At 52.3% G+C, this 12,091-nt stretch overlaps 1 protein-coding gene across 2 annotated transcripts in view; it reads right to left on the reverse strand.

Annotated features, from left to right (window-relative positions):
• LOC113213538 (uncharacterized) overlaps positions 1-12,091 on the reverse strand; it is a 123,725-nt gene that overhangs the window by 67,615 nt on the left and 44,019 nt on the right. Inside the window, exon 1 of one of the 2 annotated variants that reach the window (XM_026432646.2) lies at positions 9,033-9,504. The exons of the other annotated variant lie outside the window; for it this stretch is intronic. The gene's annotated coding sequence lies outside the window, so the exon portion shown is untranslated. Of the gene's footprint in view, positions 1-9,032; positions 9,505-12,091 lie in introns of those variants that run through there. 2 annotated transcript variants of the gene reach the window in all.

The raw sequence follows: 12,091 nt of genomic DNA on the forward strand, positions 1-12,091 counted from the left end.
GAGAGAGAGAGAGGGGGGGAGAGAGAGAGAGAGAGAGAGAGAGAGATGATGCTAATTGCAGTAATCGACCCGGAAGCCTCATGGAACACAGCGGCAGAAGCAGCGTCCCCGCCATACTACGCCCCGCCACGCCCCGCCCCGCCACGCCCCGCGCATGCCATTTCCCCCGATAATATCACAATGAATATGCAGCGCCGCGGCGCACCCTTTGGCGTCTGGGTGCGTCGCGAACAGTACGAGGGAGAGAGGCAGAGGCCGGGGAGGGGGGAAGCGTGCTTCAGCCGGTCGCGAAAAGGGAAGCGCGGAGGTTAGGCAGGCAGTCGGGATAGGGGCAAAACCATCAGCAGTCTCGCCAACACCAGCCAAAACAGACAGCTGCTGGTAAAGAGAGAAAGACTGGAAGGGGGGAGAGAGATAGGGAGAGAGAGGGTGGAGAGAGAGGGGGCAACGGCTGGCGGCAAGGGAACGCAAAAGCCTGAATAATGTACTCAGGTGTGACGGTGCGACTCGCTTCAAAAGTTATAATAAGGAAGTAGGCAACTTTCCTAATTGCAAAACACGGAGTGGCAGAAGCCGAGGCTGCGGCGGCGGCGGCAACTATTGGCGTGCCAACCAAGAGGGCGTTATTTGCACTATGGGTGGTAATGAGTGCGGGAGAGCCGCGGAGGAGCACACGGGAGCTGTATAGGAGCCACCCGAAGTGGCCGAAGCGGGGTGGGGAGTTCGGCTCGGCCCAGCGGTCTCGACTCTGTCTCTGTCTACTGCGCCCGGAACGGGCATTGCAGCTGACAGCTGTAGCAGTGTGCTGTCAGTCTGGAGAATTCCTTAAAATGTCATTGGATGTTAAATATTGGTAGCCCGAGCAGCGAATAAAGTGCTATAATCGCTCATAAAGTAGTACATTTCCTGCGCAATTAATGCGCATTACCGAACAAATGCGCTGAACATGTGTTACCTAAAAACAGTCTTAGTGGTGCATATGCAACAAAATGTCCCGCACTTAATGTGGAAAAGCGCATAAAATGCGGTAATGCCTGTAAAAAGTACATTAGGCGATTCAAGAGTATACTCAGTACCCTTTCCTTTCGGCCTATTTTCATAATTTTCACTGAACTAAATTTTACGAAAACACAAAATTGAGTCAGCAAGGATTTACGATGTTAGCAATCAAGTTGTTGACCGTGCCCACCACACACAATTAATATATTTAGTATGTCATTACATTTTTTTAAGCGGTCTATAGATTCAGATCTCCAGAAATCCTCTGACTTTATTTGGTGCGCTTCCTTACAAACTATATTAAAGATTAAATTTAAGCGTAACTAAATAAACTTGAAAAACCACTTAGTTTCATCACCAAATATCAGAATATTTTCTTTACGATAATGTAGAGAATCCATGAGGAGGGCGTAACTTAATTCTATAAAACATGAAATTTGATTCCGCTGTGATCTGAGCAGTGGTTTCATGAAGGTGGTGTGGTAATTGGGTAAGTCAACAACGAAAGGCTTTGCTTTTTATCCGTCCTTAAAATTTCATAAGCGTTATTGTATACAGCTGTTTGTTTCATGTATATCATTGCTGACTTTGTTTCAACTCTGAAAATTTAATATGCGTTAAAAGATAAAACTTTTTGCTATTATTTTCTATTTTTTTAAATTGGTTGATCTATTTAGTTTAATGAGTGGTGAAAATTAACTCAAAATTGACTACTTAACTTTATGTCTGGACTTCTATGAATCAGTCATTAGCTTTAATCAAAAGACACATTCCTATCATTCTTAATCAATTATTCAACAAAAGTCAGCTGACAGTTGCTATGTGCATTCTTTACTTCCAGCCAAATTTTGGGTACTTTAAATTTCAGTCAGGACGCCCTCTCCGCCTGGCCGAGCCGAGCGGCCGAGTCGCATCTCCCCCCTCCTCCACCCGAGCGCTTCGGGTGGCTCCTATACAGCTCCCGTGTGCTCCTCCGGGAGAGCCGTCGTGGAGAGAGTGCTTCCAGACCGGCTCTCTCCCGACCTCCTGACGACGGAACCACGGGTAGCGGTCCGGAAGAAGTCGGTACGGTTATTGGAGCCCATAGGACGCCATGACATTTATTATATCCCCGGGATAGAAATTTCATGGGGTCTGAATGGGCGTCACCTGATCCTTTTGTACCCCCTCCTCAAAGTCCACGTTGTCTCTGAAAAGCCCCTTAGTAAAAGAATTTCGGGGAGTATTTTTGTAAATTGTTTTATTAATTTTAGACTTGCAAACGATTTGCTTTACAGCCTGCAAAGAATTTGGAAGCATTGCAAAACTTTTGCAAAATTCTTTGCAAGATTGCAAACAATATCTTTGCGCTCCAAACACATCATTGTCTGCAAAGGATTCCGACAGCTTGCATTAAATTCCTTTGCATTACGAACTAATTCTTTGCAATACAAATACAAAGCTCGCAAATGCTTTGCAACAACGTTATGCAAAGTAAGAATACAGAGTATGGATGATCCGCGCCGTCTGTTTTTGATGCTTATACTGTACCGGATTCTTGCGTGCGGGCGGGTTGCATATTCGCACGGCGCCGTAAGGCGCCATGGTGAGCGACGGTAGGCAAGCCCGCCCGCACGCGTGAATCCGGTACAGTTTAAGCTTTAAAAAAAGACGGCGCGGATCACCCACCCTGTATAGTTTGCAGGCATTTTACAGTGCGTATTATCAATCGTCATCGTCCCGCCGGGGAGCGGTGGCGGTTAAGTTCTGCAGCGCGCTACACGGTCGTGCCCGGGCCCCTAGCCGCGCATTAGTGTTCCACTAGCGCTAATCCCCGGCGCAACCACCGCCGCACCCGGGGCGGGGCGGGGGCGTACCTGACGTAAGTCTGTCGCTCGCAACCACAACAAGGACCACCATCCCGACCACCCTCGCGGGCGGTGTGAGGTTACGCCCAGGGACGAGGATGAGGGTCGGAGCAGAGAGGCTGGGGGGGGGGGGGTTAAGAGGAGGGTGCGAACGGGCCTAATTGAAACACACATTACTTCTGGCGACTGAGTCTCGCTTCCATCCCATCCCTCTGTCTCTTTCTGCACGCCACAATCTGCCATCCGGAATAATCCACGACATAGTATATGTAAATGAAAGTGAGCGCGTCCCTCCGTGTACACGCCTATACGTTCCACAAGCTCGAGATAGTGTGGCTGTTATTTATTTAGACTGCAGAACCCAACTTAGACAGTTTCACCGGGTACACAGGACCGTGCGCATGGTGTTTACATTCGTTTTAAAACAGGTTTGAATTTTAATATCAACTTCTTTTTAATCGCGCAGTCACTTCATTTTTTTCATGCACCACGAGATTTTTGACATTTTCTTTCAGCAGTGGAACAGCCCTGGTCTGAGTGATTCTCCAAGCGGCGGCACAGGAGGCAGAAACTTGTGTGCCTCTCTCGTGTTGCGCGACACGCCAGGCCGCTTTGCGGTACATTTCGGCGCGAACTTTGTTTGCGGCGTGTCGTTGGCCCGACCCCGCGCAAGTGTGAAGCACGCGACGCAGCACGCCTGCAGGCGCGACAATGACAGGCCTCCCGGCGGAGCAAAAGTCATGCAGTTCTGTCGATATCATATTTCTGTGTTGCAATACATTGCAGGGCCGTGATACTTTGTATGTTCACAAATAGCAATGATTGTCTTCGGTGCTACGAGAGGAAGATCGGATACCTGCAACTTTTTACTAGAAAACTTTCCTGGTACCTAAACGGAAGTTTTGTGCTAATGTGTCTTGTTAGAATCTTTCAAACTACTAAACTTTTTCCTAGTATATACTTAACCTTTTCCTAGCATTATAATTACGGTACTAGAAAAACGGTTAGTAATACCAGTAAAAAGTTTAGTAATACTAAATAATGTATTGATAATGTATACAACACCACAAAACTTTAATAGTTACTTGTAGCCAATTTAATAAATACGTGTAGGGTGAAAAACAAAACGTCAGGATTTCAAACGTTAAATTACAGAATTTTGGGTTGGACCCCTTCTTGCTCTGAAGTTAATATTTTCCCCTTCCCTTACGACACACACACACAGACACACACACACACTCGGACGCAACCGTTCCATAATCATGCCCATGGCACATGCGGCCCGGCCCAGCACGCGACCCAGCCATAGAAGTGCCATAAAGATATGGCATCGAGCACGGCTCGGCTTCCTCGTGCCCGCGCCGTGTTCGAACGCCCTGCGCCGCGTGCGCCACGGCCGGCCGAACCGAAATGTCACCGACATCGACGCGTCGGCCGTCGGCGCCAAGGGGTAAGGAGGGGACGAGGGGACGGGGGGCTCGCAGAGACGGACAAAAGGGATGGGCGGCGCAACGGGATTGCCCCCGCTCTGCTGAAAACACATGGCAGCCACTTTTCCTTGTTTGGGTCGCAGCAAGAGGGACGGACACAGAGAGAGAAGGGGAAGGGGTCAGGTGTGGTTCCCTCTCCTGCACCCTCACTCACAGGAGAGGTGGCGCGCCGAGGTCTGGGGGGTCTGTTCCGCAATTTATGTTCGCTTTGTCACAGCAGCGTAACAGGCTGAGCGAAATGGTTGTCTCCTCCGCCTCCTCCGGCGACACCCACCGGGCCGCCCCGCGGGTCCGTGCGCCGGGCGGTGGTGGGGTAGGATGACTTTGTGGAAAGAGGTGGAGGAGAGAGGTAGGTTGCGGTTACCCGAAAGCTGGTTTTGCGGCGTCCTGTGAAGAATTTAGCGAACGGGAATTTTACTTTTCACATTTAGATTCAATTATAAGGAATATTGTCGGGTACCGATCGCGGCGGTTAGTGATTAGTCTCTGTGGTAGGCACTCCCCTTCCCAGGCGTTCCAAAGTGGTGCTTTCGAACGGGCAGCGACCGATCCGCTACCATGACAGTTTTCAGTAAAAAAACAAAACTTAGCCAAAGCCGAGGGGGCAATAACTCCCATTTGATGTGTGCACATGATTCCCGAAATAGTTGATTCCCAGTGATTCCCGTATGCTTTTATTCATTCCTTTGGGTTTTCTAGTGGTAGAAAACGCATAGGCGCGCTTATTTCGACTAATTTGTACCAGTTTCACTAGTATCCCGCTTAGTTCAAGCGATTTCTGTTGATTTCGATTGATTTTTATCCTGTTGATTCCCAGTCAGGTGTACACATGATTCCCGGAGTTATTGCCCCCTCGGCCAAAGCGTAGGACGTGCGGAGGAAGGTCTCCCAGGGCTATCCGGTCGTTTTTTTGTTTTGTTTTTTTAGCATCACGGTAGCACTATTGGTGGCGCGGTGCAGCACGCAATACGATACATGTGCGTGGGACGGGCGAAAACGAGAGAGGGGAGGGGGAGGAGGAGAGGGAGAGAAGGGGGCTGGTGGCTGGTATTGCGGGCGAGAAGAGAGCAGTGGCAGCAGCTCTGATTTCGGAACATGTGTCGGGCGGATGAGAGCAAAAACCAGGGCAGCGCTTTGGCTAATCAGCGTGACACGACGGCGGCAAGAGGCGAGCGGGCGAGTCTGCACTGCCTGCAGAGGGAATTCCTCATTAGCACGGTGACTGGCAGGGCACGGGGCGGGACGGGTACACAGCATACGCACCGGCGCACGAGAAGAATTCGGTACACTGTCAACTGTTTCGACCGAGATGAAAATACTTTATAAGTGTGACACTTTACACTTTACAGTGGATTTTTTCCCTCTTTTTTTTTTGCGTTTATCGGAGTACAATCTGATGGCCATTGCGGCTCGGGGTTTGGGAGCATCTGTCTCTCCCTCTCAGTCTCTCTGTCTCTCTTGTCTCCATTCACGACGTCCTATTGTTGGCCTTCCCCGCCTGTCGACGCTAACCGTCAGGCATTCCTTTGGGCACGGCGGCGTCAAGCCTCTCTGTCCTCTGAAGACCCCCCTAGGCACCCCACCCCGCCCCACCCTCGTCCCTCGTGTGCCAAACGGAGTGTCTGGGGCAATACCGTACCAGCCATGCATGAAAATGGGATGTGACAGAGCTAGAGAGCAGGGAAGCATAAAGCATACACAGCTTAGCCGCTTATGCGGGCATTCATTGGATATTCCCATAGGGCGTCGCTGCCTCGCACCACTCTGCCATACTCTGTCAAAAAATAAAACACGAGAGAATAAGAAAGACAATCGCCCGCGCCAGCAAAAAGAAAAAAAAAAAAACAGGTGACAAGCTCCGGTAAATTTATCGGTAGTAATTTTCCAGTGAAGCACTTGCAAGGGATATCTGCACGAGCAAAAATCTGGGAACTAGTACAAAAGGAAAGGGAGACTAGGGTGCGGAGGACGTTGCGAGTAGCGAAGGACGCCTGATGGGTAGGCAATCCGAACACACGCGTGTGCGACGGGTCGGTATACCATCCGCTCCGCGGGCGCTGTGCCGTGCCGCTCGGCCGGGCAGACCCCCCCCCCCTTCCTCTTCCCCCTTCCACACCCAACGCCGCCCATTTCAGCGACCCACGCACAAACGCGCGACGACGCCTTCCCAGATTTGAATCAGGAAAATGGCTCGGGGCTCAAGGGGTCCATGGTCGGGGTGTCTGTCGGTCAAAGGGTATAAGAAGGAGAGGTATAAAACACGTCGGGGTAGACGAGCACCATCCATCAGCGGGCCATCACCATCAATCTTTTTATTGGTGACCAGTCAATCTCCTCCCACCGCCGCCCCCGCCGCCCTCACCACCCCCCTCTCCCTCTTTCACTCACTTTCACAGCCAAAAGCCGTCGTGGTCGCACGATATGCGCCCCTTATTCGACAGTGACATTAATAAAGTTTAAAATAATGAAGAGATAGAGAGATAGATAGATAGATAGATAGATAGATAGATAGATAGATAGATAGATGGTTGGATGCACCCGGCAGGAAGGACGAGAGAAGGAACGGCGGCGGTCGTGCCCGGTCGGAACAAGCCCGGCAAAGCCAGAAGACGGAAGGCGGGGCTTTGGCGTCCTCGCGCCCCCAGCAGACAGCTCCCCTCTCCTTCCCCCGGTATCTAATTTGCCCCGCCCGCCTCGCGCCAGTCCGCAGCACAGCAAGCAGTCGTCCGAAACCCACGCGCGCGCCAGAAGACGAACGGGGGCCCGTCATACAGAAACATCTCCTTTCGCGTTTTTGTACATTCAAAATAAAATGTCTATACACCTTTTTTTCCCCTTCGTGTTTTTCTCATTTCTTCGGACTTTGGCCGCGCCGGTCGGTTTGCGCCGCGCGCGGCCGCTGCAAACGTCGTACTCTCCTAAAAATAATAATAATAGCGTAAAAGCGGTGCGGCGGCGCCATCGTTAAATTATTCCGTGCGGATGCAGAGGGCTGCAGGGCGGGGCGGGGCTGGGCGGTTCGAGGTCAACAACACAGAAATAAACACGACCAGCCAATCACGCCAACAACACGCCGCCGGCCCAGCAGTCCGTTCACAAAACACGTCGCGCCGCTACAACATTATTCTCGAAGGGCATAGCGGGAGCGGGGTTGTTTTAAAACTACTGATACATTCAAAGGGCCGGGCTAAAACGCATACCTCACATTCCTCTCGACGTTTCTCTCTCCTATCCATAAAAACTATTTTCAGACACTTCTGCGCGGCGTGATCGTTTGTGCGGTATGTGCGATATCTGTTTTACCAGTTTCTCATTCCTTCGTCTCTCCTTTTCGTCCTCCGTGCCCACATAACCCGCGTCCCCCTTTTCTTTTCGGCGTGACGTAAAAGTATGCACTTCCCCATATGGGGAGGAAGGGAGGAGGCCCGTGTCGTGGTTTCGATCAGCCAAAGCTTCCGCGCTCTGCTGCCCGCGCCCCGCCAGCTCAGCGACTCGCTCTGCCGCCCCACACGGCCCCCCGGCCCGCGCTCCACCAGAGCGCTCCGACCCCACCAAGCCTTGCTCACCGCACAGCACGGCGAGGAGGCCTCGGCAACTCGGCGCCCCGTGAAAAAGTAAATGTAGTGCAAGGTCAACATGCCACGCCACGCCACGCCCCCTATCTCCTCCGCCTCGCGTGCTCCGTGTTCTTCCCCCCCCTCCCCCCCTCTCTCCTCACAAACAGGACCTCCGGGCTGCCCGCTGCCGGGGCTACGCGGCAGCAATGTTTATTTTTTGACAAGCCAAAGGGAAGACCAAACCGCGCAAAAAAGCAAAGACGGCAAAACCACACGACAAAGTTATACATTTTAAACTTATCCAAAACAAAAACGAACAGGAACACGATAAAAGAACACTTTTACTAAACGTAACTACGGTAGTAATACGTGACGGCAGCGCTCATTGTACGGCCTAATTGCCTCCGCCACACCTTAACCCCCACATTTGCCAGCCACCCCCTCGCCTCTGTGACATAATGCCCTTTATCTCTCATGACAATCACCCCCTCCCCAACATCGCTATACAGTTACTCTCGTGTGTGTGTGTGGGGGGGGGGGGGGGGTGCGATGAATACTGGGTATGACGAGGCTTTCGCTGCACGCGCAATTTTCCATCCAGCTAATCCTGCGCTTTGCCCGAGACCAGCCAGCAACAGCAGTAGGGATAGAAAGCAGGACGCGCGCGCGCACACACACACGCACACACACACAGTAACACCCTCATCAGAGTAGCCCCACAATAACCACCAGAGACTAGGGGAGAGCAACGCGGCGGCGGCGGGCGCTTGCAGAGCAAACAATTTACACCCTCTTGAAAACGAGGTCATGTAAGTAGTAGTTGTTCCTCCCTCTCTGTTGCCGCGCATGACACACCGAGTTCTTGTCGTTTTGTGAGCTACTTTGTTAATTTAAAAAACGTATTTTTTATTTTTGTTTTCGTTACGCAGCATGGCAGCAGTGTGAGAGGCGCTGCTGCAACGGCCAGCCGCCGGCCGGCCGGCGCGCGTGGGCCCGGTGCTTCATCCCCTTTACTCCTGTCCTGGCCGCTTCCCGTTCGCGTCCCTCTGCCGCTCCCCTCCGCCGGGCTGAGCCGCGACCATCATTACGCCGGCCGTGATAAATCTGAAATGTAGTCGCATATATATAACATTACTCACCGGAATGGCTGCTGAGGACGGGCGCCTATGCTCCGCTTCAGGGAGGCGGAGGAGGTGTCGGTGGTGTCGACGGCGGCGGCCGCGGCGCGCGCGGGCGAGCCGGGGGGAGCTGGCCCCGTGGTGGTCGTTGTCGTCGTGGAGGCTGCGGGCGTGGAGGCCACGAGGTTCCTGTTCTCGGGGACGGAGCCAAGGAGATACACGGTCGTCGTTGTCGTCGTCGTCGTTATCGCAGGCAGACCTCGTCGGCCGTTTGGGCGGGCGGGGGCGCTGCGCGCCTCGGAGCCCACGAGGACGCGCAGGTCGTGCGGGAGCTACCCGCCGTCGTCCTGGTGTGCAGGTCCTCGCCGGCGACGTGCTGCTCGCCGAGCAGGTGCTTGGGCTCGGACACGCGGGCGCTCGCGGGGGGCGGCGACTCGACCCGGCGGCGGCTCGGCAGCGACTGGCTGTGCGCTGGCGGCTGGCGCGCGGGGGCGGGCGGGCACCGCCACCCAGCCACAGTGGGTGGTTGGGGGAGGGCCGGAGGGGCGGGCGGGTGCCCGCTGCGCTCGCTGTACCTAGACTACCACCTCATCTCCCCCGTCGCGCTTCCCCAGATCTGGCCCCAGCCACATTAGCTTTATCCATTATCGCCCATTCCCTGACCCACTTACCCCTGCCCTTCCCTCTCACCCCCCTCCCACGCCCCCTTCGCACTTTCGCCCTCACCCATCCCTACCCCACCCCTCAGATCCTTATTCCCAACTTTCTCCAGTGTTTGCTTTTTTTCTCTCTTTCACGGTTCTCCCTGTGTCCATGACGGTGCATTCTAATAACATCTTAGAAAGAAGATATTCTGAGCGATGTCCCGTCCCAGGTACTTCCAGTGAGGCGCCAACGTGATGTACAACAATACTCGTGTGAAATGAGTCCTCCAAACTAACAGCTTTAGTTGATTTACAGAAATCTTTCACTTTACAGTATACGCTCTTAATGTCAAGGACAATTTTTTTAACTAGCACCGGACTTCTGTGAACATAACTGCGAGTTCAGATACAATATTGTAGCTTACTAGTAGTCACTAAATGTTAGTTGAGAGTTAAAATATTGTATCTGAGCTAGTTATGCACACAGAACCCCGGTTCCAGTTACAAAAATTGGCCTTAGACATTTAGAGTGTAATAGTACGACTAACAGTTGAACACTCAATGAAATTGTCGTAGACGAAGCATTCGAAACGCCATAGGATAGAGATCTACCTTTTATTTTTGGCCGATGATGACAAAACTGCTCGACAAGAAAGCACCCCGCTGCCAGCAAAGCAAAGCACCATCTCTCTCTCTCCTTATTCGCCCCTCTCTTTTTTTAACCCAACAGAGAGCGACTCATCTAGCAGCAATGGGGAATGCCGCACCACTTCATCCCTCAACCGCAAACCAAACATGCCTGCCAGAGGGGAAAAAGAGAGGATTTTTTTCACAGCGACGGGACGAGAAGGATAGGAGGAGCAAGGGAGAGGTGGGCGAGGGGATATTTAATCGGCTTCCTGGGCGCAAAGAGAGATGAGGGAACCGCGCGGGAAGAAGATTTCTTATTCGACTCCCACTTTGGCCCTTCTGCTAAAGAAGATGCATTCGCTGAACAGAATTGTGACCCTGCATTGCTATACAAGAACGCATTAGCGTCACTTGCGTTTACCACATTTGTTTGGCCTAACAAACAACTCGCTATTAAAAGAAAGCTTTAAATTTTTTTTCAGCCTGAACATAATTAACCTCACATCCACTGCAGCCAGTGCGTCAATCTGCCCGTCACGCAGAGCGCTGCGTTCTGGAGCCGGGAGGAACCTTCTGTTTTGTTTTGTCCATGCTTTAAGCCCAGCGCTCTTGTCTCATGGTTGACGCCCTTGTACATTACTTATGACTCATCTTTTAAACAGTGGGGGATTACTGCACAACCGTGGCCGGCGGAATCGCAAAGACTGGGCTAGAGAGAAGAAAGAAGGGAGAGAGTGAGAGTGAGATAGGAAAGGAGAGAAGGGGGGAGGGTGAGAAAGAGAGAGGGGGGAGGGGAGAGATAAATGCATGCGCCCATCCTCCTTCCTGCACCCTCTCTAAATGCAAAATGGCCGTCTCTATTGGCGACTGCTTCCCATTGTCATGCCTTTTCGTTCCATTAAGCATCACTCTAAAGGCCATCCCCAGCATTTCTCCGCGCGCCGCCCAAGATGGGACCTACTGCCGCCTAAACATCTGAATCAGTGGGGAATAATAGCAATGCAGGACTCCACTCAAACCTGATTTACACATCGGAAACTACTCGTTCGTTGTGTCTCGTAAGCACTGGGTATATAAACACTCCCCCTCCACCACCACCACAGCCACACCATCTCGTCCTTCTTCTCCTCCTACTCCTCAAAAGTGGAAGTGTGAAATGTGCACTTCGTCATTAGGTCTCTTTTCATTTCTGCTTTACTGCAAGAATTTTCTTTCTTAATACAATTTAAAGCCTGCTGCATTGAGTTGTCGACCCCTAGGCAAACGCGGAAAGCTTTGTGCGCCAGCCACACGATTTTTTACATGGGCTCTATACTTGTCTACACGACACAACACAACAGTGCAAATGCACATGTAGCATACGCGCAAGAAATGGTGCACGTAAAAGCATAGCAAATATGTCCTTGCAGGTCTTTCCCCGCGCGCACTTCTTGGGAGTGTGCTAACACCTCGCCCGAGTATGGAGACTGTGTGCTCACAGAGCGCCATGCATGCGTTAAACAAGGTCCTATGCGGTCTTCCTCTCCCTCGTTTGGCGATTTGGCACGCGATTTAAACGCATGTTGTCGCTGCGCCAACACTCAATGTGATTAGTTCCGAGGCTGTAAGAGAGAGGGGTGGGCCGGGGGTAACCATCCCCGTCACAAAGGCTGGCCCTAGGGCTTAGCCCTCCCTTGGCTAGCCGCCGCCGCCATTGGTCTGCCTACGCCGCCCGCATGCCGGCCTGGGCCTGGCGGTGGTATGCCGGCTTAAGCACACACCCCTGCAGACGACTTAATGGGCCTGTGTGTTAATTGCTGCCCCCCC

Source organism: Frankliniella occidentalis, unplaced genomic scaffold (genome assembly GCF_000697945.3).
Source record: "Frankliniella occidentalis isolate FOCC.00 unplaced genomic scaffold, Focc_3.1 Scaffold1, whole genome shotgun sequence".
NCBI classification, from domain to species: Eukaryota; Metazoa; Arthropoda; class Insecta; order Thysanoptera; family Thripidae; genus Frankliniella; species Frankliniella occidentalis.